The sequence below is a fragment of the Sminthopsis crassicaudata genome, chromosome 6 (genome assembly GCF_048593235.1).
Source record: "Sminthopsis crassicaudata isolate SCR6 chromosome 6, ASM4859323v1, whole genome shotgun sequence".
Classification (NCBI taxonomy): Eukaryota; Metazoa; Chordata; class Mammalia; order Dasyuromorphia; family Dasyuridae; genus Sminthopsis; species Sminthopsis crassicaudata.
The window spans coordinates 94,371,585-94,385,695 of record NC_133622.1 but is presented as its reverse complement, the minus strand read 5'-3'; the positions used below and the strand labels follow the sequence as shown (position 1 = coordinate 94,385,695).

Here is a 14,111-nt window from a genome sequence, read left to right as displayed (position 1 = left end):
GAGGAAGGAAGAAAAATTTGAACTCAAAATCTTATAAAACTGAATGCTAAAAATTGTCTTGATATGGAATTGAGGAAAAAATAAAATACCATTTTAAAAGTTTCTTGTCTATTGAACTGAGTTAACCAATAAAATCATTCATATGTTTAAATATATATAGGTTTATATGTACACACACACACACACACACACACACACACACACACATATATATAATCTTAGATTATTTAAAAGTCTCCACAAGTTGACTCCTAACTTATTCAGCTCTATCTTTTTCTTGAACTTGACCACTGATCTTTTGCCAAGCCTGTCTTCTGTGTCTAGAATGTTTTTCTTTGCTTCTCAAAATCTTTTCTGATTCTCCCAATGACAAATGTTCTTCATTTTTCTTGTACTAAGCTTATTTGGAAACACTGGAATTGCCTGGTGCATGCATTGCCCATAGTATGTACCTCCACAAGTCGATTCAATTTAGTTAACCCAAACAATAAATTGACCCCATAAAGGGAAAGTTGCCTGAGTGACTGAATAGTTCAGTAAAACTGGCCAAACCATTGTAGCTCCTATGTAGATACAAGTGTAGACACCTATGAGTATGCATAGTGTTCATTGTTTCATTATGTCAAGGATCTATGATTTCATCCCTCTGACAATGAAGATTGTAGCCCTTCCCTACCATGTATAAGACCTCTTACTGAATTTCTGAGACTGGAAAAATTCACCATATAGTATAACAAGAAGTTTCTCTGACCTTAGCTATGAAGATTTTTAAACAAAAGTTATCTGTTGGTTACTGTGCTATTCTCACAGCCTTTCTACTTTGATCAGATGTATCCTGACTTGTGTTTGCCTAGCCATCAAGAAAGGACGTTCATGTCTTTGACAAAATGAAGCATGCAAGAGAACTTTGTGGGCAAAGTATTTATTTTGCACATCTTTCAAATCTAAAGGAAATCCACTGGGAATTTTGGGTTGATTTGATTCAGTGAGAACTCTCAGATATGAAGTAATAATTTCATGATCCAAGAAAACATAAATCAAATAAGATTCCTGAACTGAAAAAAAAAAAAAATTCCAAGAAACAATGTGGTCTGTGAAAGCAGTAGCCTTGATTGCCTATGCCAAAGAGTTAGTGTTGTGATACATACCCTAAGGGAAAATGCTGGCCACAGCCCTAATAATCTACTGTATCCAGTTGCAATTACTAGATAAACAATTTAACTTTTCACTGGGGAAGGTGTGGGAGATGGAAGAATTTGGAGATATTTGGAAACTGTCTAGCAGCAAAATATAATAAAGCAATAGTATTCTCAAATGCAACTTGAAACAAAAAAATTTAAATCTATGCATATTATCCACTTGAATTTATTTTATGGAATAACTAAGTGGATTTTTAAATTTACTTTCAGGATCATATTATATATAATTGGACATAAGAGATGGTATGATCATTGATTTATTGCTAGAAAGTATGTCAGCAACCCTCCAGTTCAATTACTTCATTTTATAGATGAAGAAATTGAAATCCAGAGACAAGAAATAACTTGCCTAAAGTAACATGACTATTAAATTGAAGAAACCAGTTGGGAATCCTCTGACTCCAAAGTCTTTGTTCTTTTATAGTATGCTGCCACCCAAATTCCCAAATGGATTTTGCTGATGCTTTGTTGCTAATGATGATATGTCAAAATAAAATAAAAATATATTTCTTGTTTGTTCAGAATCAGAATTTTTACTTTAAGGATGAGTAAATTGATCATGTTACATTCTCAGTGTAAAACAAGATAAAAATACAAATGGATAAAAAAAAAGTTGAGATTTTCTATTTCAATCAAGTTCATTTGTAACCTCCTTTTTTTGTATTTATTTGGGGGAAGGGAGGAACTACTATTCCTTGTTCTCTGTTCAACAGGGAGTATTAGTTAAGCAGGTTAAGGATATTACAGAGGTAAAGGAATAAATAAAAGGAAATTCAATAATGCATATGATTCTTACTAGTATGACAGAACTGCCTTGAAAACGATGAGAATCCTGAGGAAAAGTAACAACTTTCTCCAAGAGTTTTTGATAAAGGAGAAGTAAGTTAGATGTGGTCTTAAAATTACCCCTATAATTGGGTAATTCTACGTATAGCATAAATGATGAGTATTTCCTATTTCACCAGAAGACATTTGGGGGGCTTCACATGACTCAAAAAAGTATTGACAAAGTTGAAAAAATGTCTAAGAGTATCTATCACACCTAAACCATACTAGGAATTTCAGAGCAGTGCCCCATTTTGGAATGTCCAAACCTCAGCTAAATGCCTCCAACCTCCCATTACTTAGCAAGTGGCAAAAGGGGACATCACTCAGCAATCTGTGGGTTCTGCAATGCCCACTGGTGCTTCAGCAATTGCAGATTAGAAATATGGTTTTTAAATGCCATCTGCATCCAGAGAGGGAACTATGGAGAATTAATATAAGTCAACACATGCTATATTCCCATTTTTTCCCCTTTTGTTCTGTTTTTTTCTCTCATGGTTTTTCCTTTCTGTTATGATTTTTATCTCCCAAAAGAAATGTGTATTTTAAAAAATTAATATACATGTATAAGCAGAAAAACAAAGAAAACAATAAAAAAATATACTTTCTAGCGCTGGCACAATGGAACAAATACTGCACTTGGGGTTGGAGCACCTGAGTTTGAATCTTTACTCTATTATATACTTCCTGTATGACTGACCTCAGCAATTTGGGGTTCAATTTCCTCATCTATAAAATGAGAGAGTGGGACTAAATGGCTTCTAAAGTCTCTATCAACTTTAAATCTATGTTCCTGTGCTCCTGTTTGCCAAACTTCAATTTTCTAATCTACAAAATGTTGCTAATAATCTTTTCACTATTTCATCCATCTAATAGAATAACAGTAAAGAAAGTCCTTTGTAAACCTTAAAGCATTGTGTTATGCAGTTGTTTTTCAGTCATGCCTGACTCTTCATGACCCCATTTGGCGTTTTCTTGGCAGATACTAGAGTAGTTTGCCATTACCTTCTGCAAATCATTTTTGCAAATTTAAAAGCTGAGACAAATAGCATTAAATGACTTGCTCAAGGTCACACAAGATGAGTCTTCCTGAATTCACATCCAACACTATATCCACTGGGCCATCTTTTATCATCCTTAGTCTTATTGTCACATGGAATTAGTTGTGGGGAGTGGGAGGAAAAGGAAGACTAGTGCAGCATTTTTAGATTTGCTATTTATACTATTGCTTAGCATTGGGGGGGGGAGGTATGACAACTTATTAAAGCTATCTGTTATATAAAAACAAAAGATGTCAATTTTTAAATTAAGATCAAAAATAACTTTCTTCCCTATTATTCTGTTAGATGAGTGAAATAGCAAAAAGATTATTAACAAGAAAAGATTATTAGCAACATTTTACAGGTAAGAAAACTGAACTCAATCATCTCTAAGACACAATATAGAAAAGTGGCCTTGGAACTGAAAAGTCTTTGGTTCAAATCTTACCTCTGATGTATAAAGGCTATGTGACCTGAACAAAGCACTTGAGTTCTCAATGCCCTAGTTAACCGTCTAAAATTATAGACTGCAATGTAGTTCTTATTCTGCATTGGTAGAAGGAATTTTCCTCATCAGAAGTTGATCACCTCAATAAAATCGAGATCTGACCCAAATGGTTTTTCAAAGAAAAACCATCACTAGAACTAAAAATCACTATTTTTAAAAACATCTAGCATCTTAATTTCTTTAGTTGACAGTGTGTGTTAAAAAAATAATTAATGCTCAGTTCATTTAAAAAAAATAAAAAAAAAAGATCCTTACTGAACCAGCTACACCCAGCAAAAGAACTCTGGGAGATAACTATGAACTAATACATAGAATTCCCAATCCCTCTAATTTTGTCCGCTTGCATTTTGGATTTCTTTCACAGGCTAATTGTACACTATTTCAAAGTCCGATTCTTTTTTGTACAACAAAACAACTGTTTGGATATGTGTACATATATTGTATTTAATTTATACTCTAACATATTTAACATGTATTGGTCAACCTGCCATCTGGGGCGGGGGCGGGGAGGAGAGGAAAAATTAGAACAAAAGGTTTGGCAATTGTCAATGTTGTAAAATTACCCATGCATATATCTGGTAAATAAAAACTATTAAAATATTAAAAAAAAAAAAAGATCCTTATATGGAAAGGAGAGGTTAGTAGCAAGAGGGGAAAGTCCTGTTTCTTTAAGAGAAAATACATTTTCATTTTGGAGCTCAAAAATTTTCCCATCATGCCCAAAAGAAAGCCCATTTGTGGGGCAACTTAAGGTAGTACAGCGTATAGAGCACCAGCCCTAAAGTCAGGACAACCTGAGTTCAAATCTGAACTCAGACACTTAACACTTCCTAGCTCTATGACCCTGGACAAGTCACAAGTCATTTGATCCCAAATGCCTCAGCAAAAAAAAAAAAAAAAAAAAAAAAAGCCATTTCAGAATTCTGACCATCTAGAACACTGGTAAACATGAGGTTATCACTAGATCTTCTCCCAGTAAAGAAAAGCCATTTGTCAGCATAAACTCATGTTACATTGTTCTAAAGCCTCCCCTGCTTCCCTTATCAGAAATGTGTGAGGTGAAGGGGGGACAAAAGCAAATAAAAATGCGTTATCGTTGCTCCCGGTAGTTTGTGCTAGATGCAGTGAGCTACAGATATGAAGATGAATATTACAGTGAGTAGGAACCCTGAAAGGTGCCTCTACTCTTGAAAAAGAGGAAAATGAATTGTGAGACCTCCTAGAAAAGGAAGCAGCCAGTGAATCCAATCTGCGACAAAATCATTTTCACACAACTATAATTCAAGGAAATCATGCAATATGTAATGTGCTGGGTGGTGAATTTGCTTTTTAAAAATTGAGCTTTTTTCTGGCTACTATAATATTTTTAAACACCCTTTGGATTTGGCTCACATCTTATTTTGCGTCTTCCTTTGCAAGCAGACTTATTAGCATGGGAATATCTGAAGCCCAGACCTTCATTGTGACTCATTACTATTGTTTCCTCTAACTTTTCTCACCATCTCATCCTGCAGCATTTCCCTTGTTCTCAAGAATGAAAAACACTGATGGGAAAAAAAGCTACAATTTAAAATATCTACTGGTCACATAAAGTGAGAAATATGCTTGAGGGACTTAATGCTCTTTACTTTGGCCTCATTCAAGTCACAGTACAGTCTCTAATTATTATTATTCATGAATGACTTATGTGCAAGTACAAAATTTTATCTTTTAAAGAATTCCAGACAATTAAGGAGGAAAATCTAACCAAGTCCCATTTTCTTTTTCCCATCTAAGAGAATTGGGGTAAAGTACGGTTAGACTTTTGTTCCTATTGCTATAGCAGTGCCTATTAAAAATCAAGTCTCTTTGATTCACTTTATATACACTGCTGGCAGCACGGTGAGACATTTAATGTGTACCATATTTGATAATGATAGCCTTAGTATATTAACTAAAAGTTAACCATAGCTCTAAGGGCTGATAAGGCCACACTAAAATGCTCAGAGGTCTCCATGAATGGTGCAATGATAGGATCCTCCACGTTATAATAGTTTGCATATAGCAATAAGTATACCTTAAAGTTTACAAAGCATTTTCCTCACCAGAATCCTGGGAGATTAGTAGCATCAGTACAATGAGCTCCACTTTAAAAGCAAAGGGTCTAGGTCTCAGAGAGGTTAATTGTCTTGCCTGATATCACAAAGCAATTCAGGCTTGCAGCTGAGGCTCAAATTCAGGCTTTCAATGTCCACATCCAAGGGAATCTTTCTCCTGCAAATAACAAAAATAGGAGGTGCTTGGTTTAAAAACTGAAATGCAACTGCTAGCACATTTTCTGATAATTAACTCTAGTTTATTCTACCTATAGCACATTTGTGCATAATTGTTTGCCTATCCTCTTCCCTATTACACTGAATTCCTTGAGAGTAGAAACTAAAGAGTTTTCTTAATTCTACAGAATTTAGCACAGTCTGGCACATAGTAACCATATAATAAATGCAAGCTGACTTATTAATCTCAATAGAACTATTCATTGGTAAAATCCAAGTCATATAAACATGAATTCACAGATTCTCAGAGTTGGAGGCCATCTCAGAAGTCATTTGATTCAAACCATCTGAGTAGAAATCCCGCTATAATACCCCCTTGAAGACTTCTAGTGATGGGAAATTGATCAACTCCAGAGATAGTCCATTCTACTTTTGGATAGCTCCACATATTTGGAAGTTGTTGGGTTGGTTTTTTTCCCTTTCCATCAGGTTAAATCTTTCTTCCTGTAACTTCTACCCATCCTTCCTAGTTCTAGTCTCTGAGGTCAATACCTCATCTACATAACAACTAATTAAATAGAAGATAATTATCATGGCTAAGTTATCTTTTTCAGCTAAACATTTCCAATTCCTTCAACAGATAATTTCCAGTATACCTGCCAATCTTCTCTTAGATTCATGTCATTTTGCCATCCTCAAATATAATGACCAAAATTGAACACCTTATTCTAGATGTGATCTAATTAAGACTAAATTCAATAAGACATTTCAATTCAAGTATTAAGAGTTGGTTTCAAGCCACTATGGTAGGTTCTCCTCATTACATCTCTTATAATGCATGTTATGTTAACTTGTTTTTACAACTCTATCACACTTATACTAAACCTGCATCTATTAAAATCCCAAGATCTTTGTTACATTAAGTATTATATTTCTATTTCTCTCTATTGTATAAAGGTACCACTGATTATTTGAACCCAAGATTGATATTTTATATGTATTCATATTGTTTCATTTGAACAACTGTTTTATCCTGTTGTGATCTCTTTCTCTGGGTCCTGATTTTATATTAATTATTCCTCCCAGCTTTGGGTCATCTAATTTGGGGGAGGGGGTTATAGCTTTTTATTTATAAGATATATGCATGGGTAATTTTTCAGCATTGACAATTGCAAAACCTTTTGTTCCAATTTTCCCCCTTCTTCCCTCCCCCAGATGACAGGTAGACTAATAAATGTTAAATATGTTAAAATATATGTTAAATACAATATATGTATACATATCCATATAGTTATTTTGCTTCACAAGAAGAATCAGACTTTGAAATAATGTACCACTAACCTGTGAAGGAAATCAAAAATGCAGGCAGACAAAAACAGAGAGATTAGAAATTCTATGCAGAGGTTCACACTCATCTCCTAGAGTTCTTTCGCTGGGTGTAGCTGGTTCTATTCATTATTAAACAAATGGAACCGATTTGATTCATCTCATTGTTGAAGAGAGACATGCCCTTCAGAATTGATCATTATATTGTATTGTTGTTGAAGTATATAATGATCTGGCCCTGCTCATTTCACTCTGCATCAGTTCATATAAGTCTCTCCAGGCCTTTCTGAAATCATCCTGTTATTCATTTCTTACAGAAGAATAATATTCCATAATATTCATATACCACAATTTATTCAGCCATTCTTCAATTGATGGGCATCCACTCAGTTTCTAGTTTCTGGCCACTACAAAGAGGACTGTCACAAACATTCTTGCACATGTGGATCCCTTTCTCTTCTTTAATATCTCTTTGGAATATAAGTCCATAGTAACACTGCTGGATCAAAGGGTATGCATAGTTTGATAACTTTTTGGGCATAGTCCCAAATTGCTCTCCAGAATGGTTGGATGTATTCACACTTCCACTAACAATGTATCAGTGTCCCAGTTTTCTCACATCCCCTCCAACATTGCACTTTATCTTTCCCTGTCATTCTAGCCAATCTAACAGGTGTGTAGTGGTATCTCAGAATTGTCTTAATTTGCATTTCTCTGATTAATAATGACTAAGAGCATCTTTTCATATGGCTAGAAATTGTTTCAATTTTTTCATCTGAAAATTGTCTTTTCATATCCTTTGTGTGTCATCCAATTTGAAAAGAATCTCCCAGTGCCTGGCCATAGTAGGGTTTATTGATTAATCAATTCCCTAATCCAAGTCATTGGCAAAAATAGTGAACACGAATAGGCCAGGGGCTGATGTGGCACTCTATAAAAGACTTAGCTCCAGGTAATCACTCTACTTTTCTGCTCTGGCCAATTAACAAATTTCAAATTCACCAAATTGTACTATTATTTAGTCCATTTTCACACCTTATAAACATGGATATAATGAGATACTTTGTCAAATGCTTTCCTAATGTGCACTTATACTATAACTAGTATTCCTTTGATCTACCAGTCTACCCCACCAAAAAAATACAAAGTTAATTTTGGCTTTGACCAATTTCATATTGCCATTTTAATTATTCACAAACTCTTTAGTAGTATAATCTAGAATTTTGCCAAAAATAAAAGTCAGCTTCACAAACCTATAGTTTGAATATTGGACTCTTTTCCCTTAATATAAAATATGGGAAACATTTGCCCATCTCCAGATTTGTGGCACCTCTCTCTTTTTCTGTGTTTTTTTTCAGAGATCACCAACATCAGCTTCATCTTTCAACAGTAATCATACATTCCAATCCAAATATATTTTCCTCAATTTAAAAAAAAACAGAAGAGAAGATTCATATTTCTGTAGTCTCTTCATTATAATTGTGTCATCTTCCTGACCAGTCATCCTATGTTTTTCTTTCTTCTTGCCTCAAAATATAATCAATAGGTCCCTTTTTAATATTTTAAATATTCAACAAATCTCAGATAATCCTATGCTCGTGCACTGATGCGTAGCTACCTGTCCTTTCTTCCACAAATACTTGTTAAAACTTGTTGGCAAATTAGTTCCCTCTGCATCCACATCAATTTCATAAGTTCCCTCTTTTCTTCCTCATTTATATCTATATCATAATTTTGTTGTTGAACATCTCCTTTCAATTTGACTGATTAGCCTATATAATTTGCATCATCCTAATCTTTCTCTGAATGATGAAATCTGCTCTTTAATATATAAGTGCATATAAGAGCACACTTGGAGACCACATAGCAGAGTGCATAGAGTGCTGGACTTGGAGTCGGGAAGAGCTGAGTTCAAATCCTAACTCAGATATTTACTATACAGACAAATCGCATCACCTCTTTTTCTCTCAGTTTCCTTCTCTATAAAATGGAGAGGATAATAGCACCTATCTCCCATGATTATTATAAGGATCAAATAAGATAATATATGTAAAGAGCTCTGCAAATCTTAAAGCACCATACAAATACTTATTCCTACTCCCATTATTATTATTCCATCCTTATCTATCAAGGATTCTAAGAGTAATGACTTCCTCACAATGTCCATTTTTATTTCATAAATCATCATTTCCTTATTAGTGAGAATCAGGTCTAGAAATTCCACTTATCACCTCCTCAAATTTTAAGGATTGAAATTATCACCAATATAAATCCAGAAAATTTGAGTTTGGCAAATAAATAGTATAGAGCTATATTGGAAACAGGAAAATGAGAGTTTGAATCTTGAGTTGGACACTCATTAGCTCTGTGGCCCTGAGTAAGTTTCTGTATCTCTGTCAGCTTACAGGTGGAATTTCTGAATCTACTTCCAAGTTGGAAAGATTCTTATCTAATAATCAGAGGTTTCACCAAACTAAATTCAGACAGACTCATTACCAGAAAGAAAACTGATACTCAATTTTTTTTTTTAGTTCATGAAGTCTGTGTTTAGGCAACAGAATGCCTGGATTCTAAGCCTAGCTCTTCCACTTACAACTTTTGACTTTGAACAAGTCCCTTCACATCCCTAAGAGCAATTTTTTCATCTGTAAAGTCAGGGAATTGGAATGGATAATTTCTAAGGTTCTATAATTTTACCAAGGGTCAGGATGTCTATGATATGCCTAGCCAAGAAGGAATATGTGGGCTGATAATATTATGTATCCTTAAAATATGTGTAGAGCCCTGTACTATGAACAGACCTTAAAGACCACCAAATTCCCTCTTTTATTTTGCAGGTGAGGGTATAGAGTTCCACAAAGGTGACATGGTCAAGTGTGATCACAGGCAGCAATATTAGAATCACAAAGTCCAGAGCCAGAGAAATGAGAACATCTCATCTGGAGTGTTCTGTTCAACCATAGGAACCATAGGAAAAATTACTGACAAAGTAGAACATATTTAGAGCAGGTAACCAGGAGGACAAGGGGACAAGAAACTATAGCATAAAAAGGTCACCAAAAGTTTAATAGAATAGTGTTTACATATCAACAATAGGTGCTCATGAGAGGAAATACATGAGCCAAAAGGGAAAGCGGGGTGGGGAATATGGTCCAAAGTATTTTGGGGTATATGTAATAATGATAATAATAACTACATAGCATTTTAAAGTTTGCAAAAAAAAAAAAAAAAAACCCTTTCCCTCCACTGTCTCATTTGTGCCTTGTAACAATGCTGTGAAATGTGCTCCAGGAACTGTTATCTACATCTTTTGTCTGAACCTCTTATTTCAATGGATCCCTAAGGAATTCTTGATGTAAAAACTCTCTCTAATAATGCAGATCTACAAGTGTTCTATAATTTAGGAGCTTGGAAAGTTGAGGGGGGGCACTGAGAGGTCAAATATTTTACCATTATATGCTAATATAGAGAAGATATTTGAACCCAGATTTTCATGGTCCTAAGAGTGACCTACCATCTCTGTACCACACCACTTTCTCAACTCAAAGTTGAGACTTTGAAGAAACTAAAGTTCAGAGAGTTTGATAATAGTAATATTTAGCATTTGTATAGTGCTTTAAAGCTTTAAAAGGTGCAAAATGTTTTAAATATCATCTCATTTTATGTTCACAATAACCCTTGTGCTAATATTATTCCCATTTTATAGAAGAAGAAACTGAGACAGCTAATGAGAGCCCAAGGCCACTTTCCTACCATAATAGGATCTGTAAAGTATTCTAAAAGTTATCAAGGCAAATCCCTTGTTTTACCATATGAGGAAACTGAGGCCCAAAAGAATTAGCTGACTTGCCCAGGGTAACAGCAAGAGTCTGGAGTGGGATTTGAACTTAGGTCTACCTGACTCCAAATCTAATGCTCTGTCCACTATATCATATTGATGTTCATCAAGTATCAGAATAGATACTGCTAAGTTTAACTGAATATCTAAAGAAAAATTCTTATGCAATATAGAAACAAATATCTATGTGAATTTGATATATACAAAAAGAAATTATGAACTACAAATTAAGAAATAGATCATTGGGACTACAGTGACACAAGGAAGGATTCATAATGGGAATCTTTTTAGCAGGACCTTGAAAGATATATAGGTATTAGTTTGGTGGGGAAAAGAGTAAAAGGAATTCTAAGCCAAATACATAACACAAATCGAGCCACTGAGATGGTGATGAGGAGATCACAAGTAAGGGAGATGGAAAGAAGAAAGAAACAAAGGAATATGATGGAGAGTAGTATAAAGTAATTTAGATAGATAATTTGGGGGTAGTTGATAAAGCTTTTAAATGTTAGATTAAGACTTTGATCCTTGATCACATTTTAAGCAAGGCATAGACAAAGTGAAACGGATCATTCAGAAGGGTTAATGTGAGAGAGGCAATGTGGTATAATTGGGAACCAAGAAAACTTGAGTTTGTGACACACCCTGGCAGCAAGCTCCTGAGGAAATCATTTACCCTCTTAGGCAATACTATAAACCCAGGAGTAGCAGAAAAGACTCTGACCTGCATTGGCAGACAGTTTCTTCATTTGGGATTTCCCTATATTAATAAAATCACAAGTCTGGTACCTATCCCTATCTATATGGGACAATAAGCATTAGACTATGGGAACAGAAAAGATATAAAAGGAATAATCTAGAAAGATATTACAAAAATCCAAGAATGAGATGATGTGGGGTTCAAAATCATATTTTATAGCTTAATAAGACCTTAGTTCTAACTCTCAAGTTAGTTTGTTGTGCATTCAATATCTCCAAGGAAAAATTATTTGAAAAGTTATCTACAAAAGTATAAGCCATTATTATTGTTTTTCAAACAAACTTTAAAGACCTAAAGTCATTTAAAGAAAAATGCTATAAATTCACATATTGTTGACCAAGATCCAATTTTTAAAGTTTAAGCAATGTTGAACAAACAGTCATAACTTCAGTCATATATCATATAAAACCAAGGGCAAAAAGCCCAATGAAGATACAGTATTTGGAGAATATATCAGCATGCTCACGTAATGCAAATTCCCTTTGTGGCAAAGGTTGGAGAGTCTATTTCCAGAAGAGTGACAATAACATATATTGGAATTCTTTTGAAGATTTATTTAAACTCATAGTCTGTTCCTTGTTCCAAACTTACTCACATGATGAACTAGTCTTTTGATAAATTGTAGTTGCAAAAGTAGAACTGGGAAAACCTTCTAAAAAACTTTACTTGACTTTGGTCTTTTGTTCATTGATTGCTGACTCTTGATTTTACTCCTTTATTGACAGCATCCAGCAAGGGACAATTGTTTAAGGGGAGAAGCCTTGGGCCCTTCTACTCTCTGAGGTCAATGGGTAATCTCATGGGTCAATGGGCTTCAGTTCTGTTATTTCACCATGCGTTCCTCAAGAGTTTTGAAAGGTCAAGAGAGCAAATTTCCAGAAATCCTGGAATCCCAATATCCAGGTCCAACCCAGAACCAATGCCCCAAGGAGCAAAGAGTAACCTTAAAGATCAGCCCAGCAACTGATCTTTCAAAAGAGATGCTACATTTGGACAAAGTTGGTGGGATCAATAATATGCAGAAATAGAGCTAAGTCTGAGCCCACTCTCCCTAGAGACTGAGATGGAATAGGGAAGAATATGCCCCTGAAGCATTAGAAAGAAATTTTGTACCTGTGTTATTGCTTAATTTTAAAATAAATTTCCCTTTGTAAAAGCTAACTGGAGTTAAGTAGTTAAAAATATTTTGGATACTAGTTTCTGGTACCTATCAGTTCAAAAACACAATCGGTAGGGGTTCTAGCCAAAGATATTGGAGAAAAGATACCCCAAACCTATTTTTAGAATCTTGAAGAGCAGATTTAAGTGGTCTGGCCTTGGGAAAATGAGGCAGAGGTTCTTGCCTCAAAAGATTTGAACAAGAATTATAAAAAGTCATGGAATTTTTATTCTGATAGGATATGATAGTTTCTGAAACAGAAATGTAGGGGTAAGAGAGGGAAAGAGAAAAAGAAGGATTATCCAGCTCCCTCATGTCTTGTTAACCCTGTAGAATAGTAATATGAGATGGAAATCACACTGTAAGCATTTAATAAATACTTTTTCATTCATTCATTTGGTCCAAACTTCCAATTTTATCTCTACCAGAGAGTAAATGGCAGGCTCAGATTTTGAACCCAGGTTCTATAATTTCAGAACATCTATTGTTTCTACTGCACTTCTTCATCATCTCCCTAATTTAGCTTCCTCATTTTAAAGAAGATGAAACTCATTCTCAAGAGTTGATTATGGTCCAATGGCTGTGGACTAGATCAGAAGTGGGAAAGCTTTTGTCTGTCAAGGGCCTTTTGGATATTTATAATATCATTTGTGAGCCACACAAAATTATCAACTCAAAAAATCAAGGAGAGGGAGTTCATTGTACCAAGCTTTCAGCTCATTATCTCCTGCAATTGTCTTGACAGAGCCAGATCAAATGATTTTGCCAGTCTTATATAGCCCACAGATTGGATGATTCACCACTCCAAGATTAGAAGAATTACCAAGGTACTTTTCAGGGATTTTAATTTCTTAAAAGTAAATCATGAACCAGTTTATACCTTGAAACATCATCTAGCCTAATATATCAGAGAAGTCAACACTTAGCTATTTCTGACATAGAAATCTCTATTCACATACATTCTAAACCACAAATGCATCATTTAATAACTTACTCCTCCAAACCCTTATTATGCTACAAAAGTAACCCTAAGATCCCTAATACTATGTACAGAAACTTTGACAAGTCCTATACCAAGTTGCAAAAGCTTTGAAAATGGACCAAATAATTTTAAACTGTGTATCTTTTACTTAAGGATCAGCTTAAAGAAGCATGGAGATGTTTGTCTCTAGAATCATAAGAAGGTGATATTTGTTTATTTTTG

General features: G+C 34.6%; 1 long non-coding RNA gene across 1 annotated transcript in view; it reads right to left on the bottom strand.

The window, feature by feature from the left end:
- LOC141545865 (uncharacterized) overlaps positions 1-14,111 on the bottom strand; it is a 55,888-nt gene that overhangs the window by 29,240 nt on the left and 12,537 nt on the right. Inside the window, exon 2 of the long non-coding RNA XR_012483163.1 lies at positions 5,657-5,825. This is a non-coding gene — a long non-coding RNA (uncharacterized LOC141545865). The remainder of the gene's footprint in view (positions 1-5,656; positions 5,826-14,111) is intronic.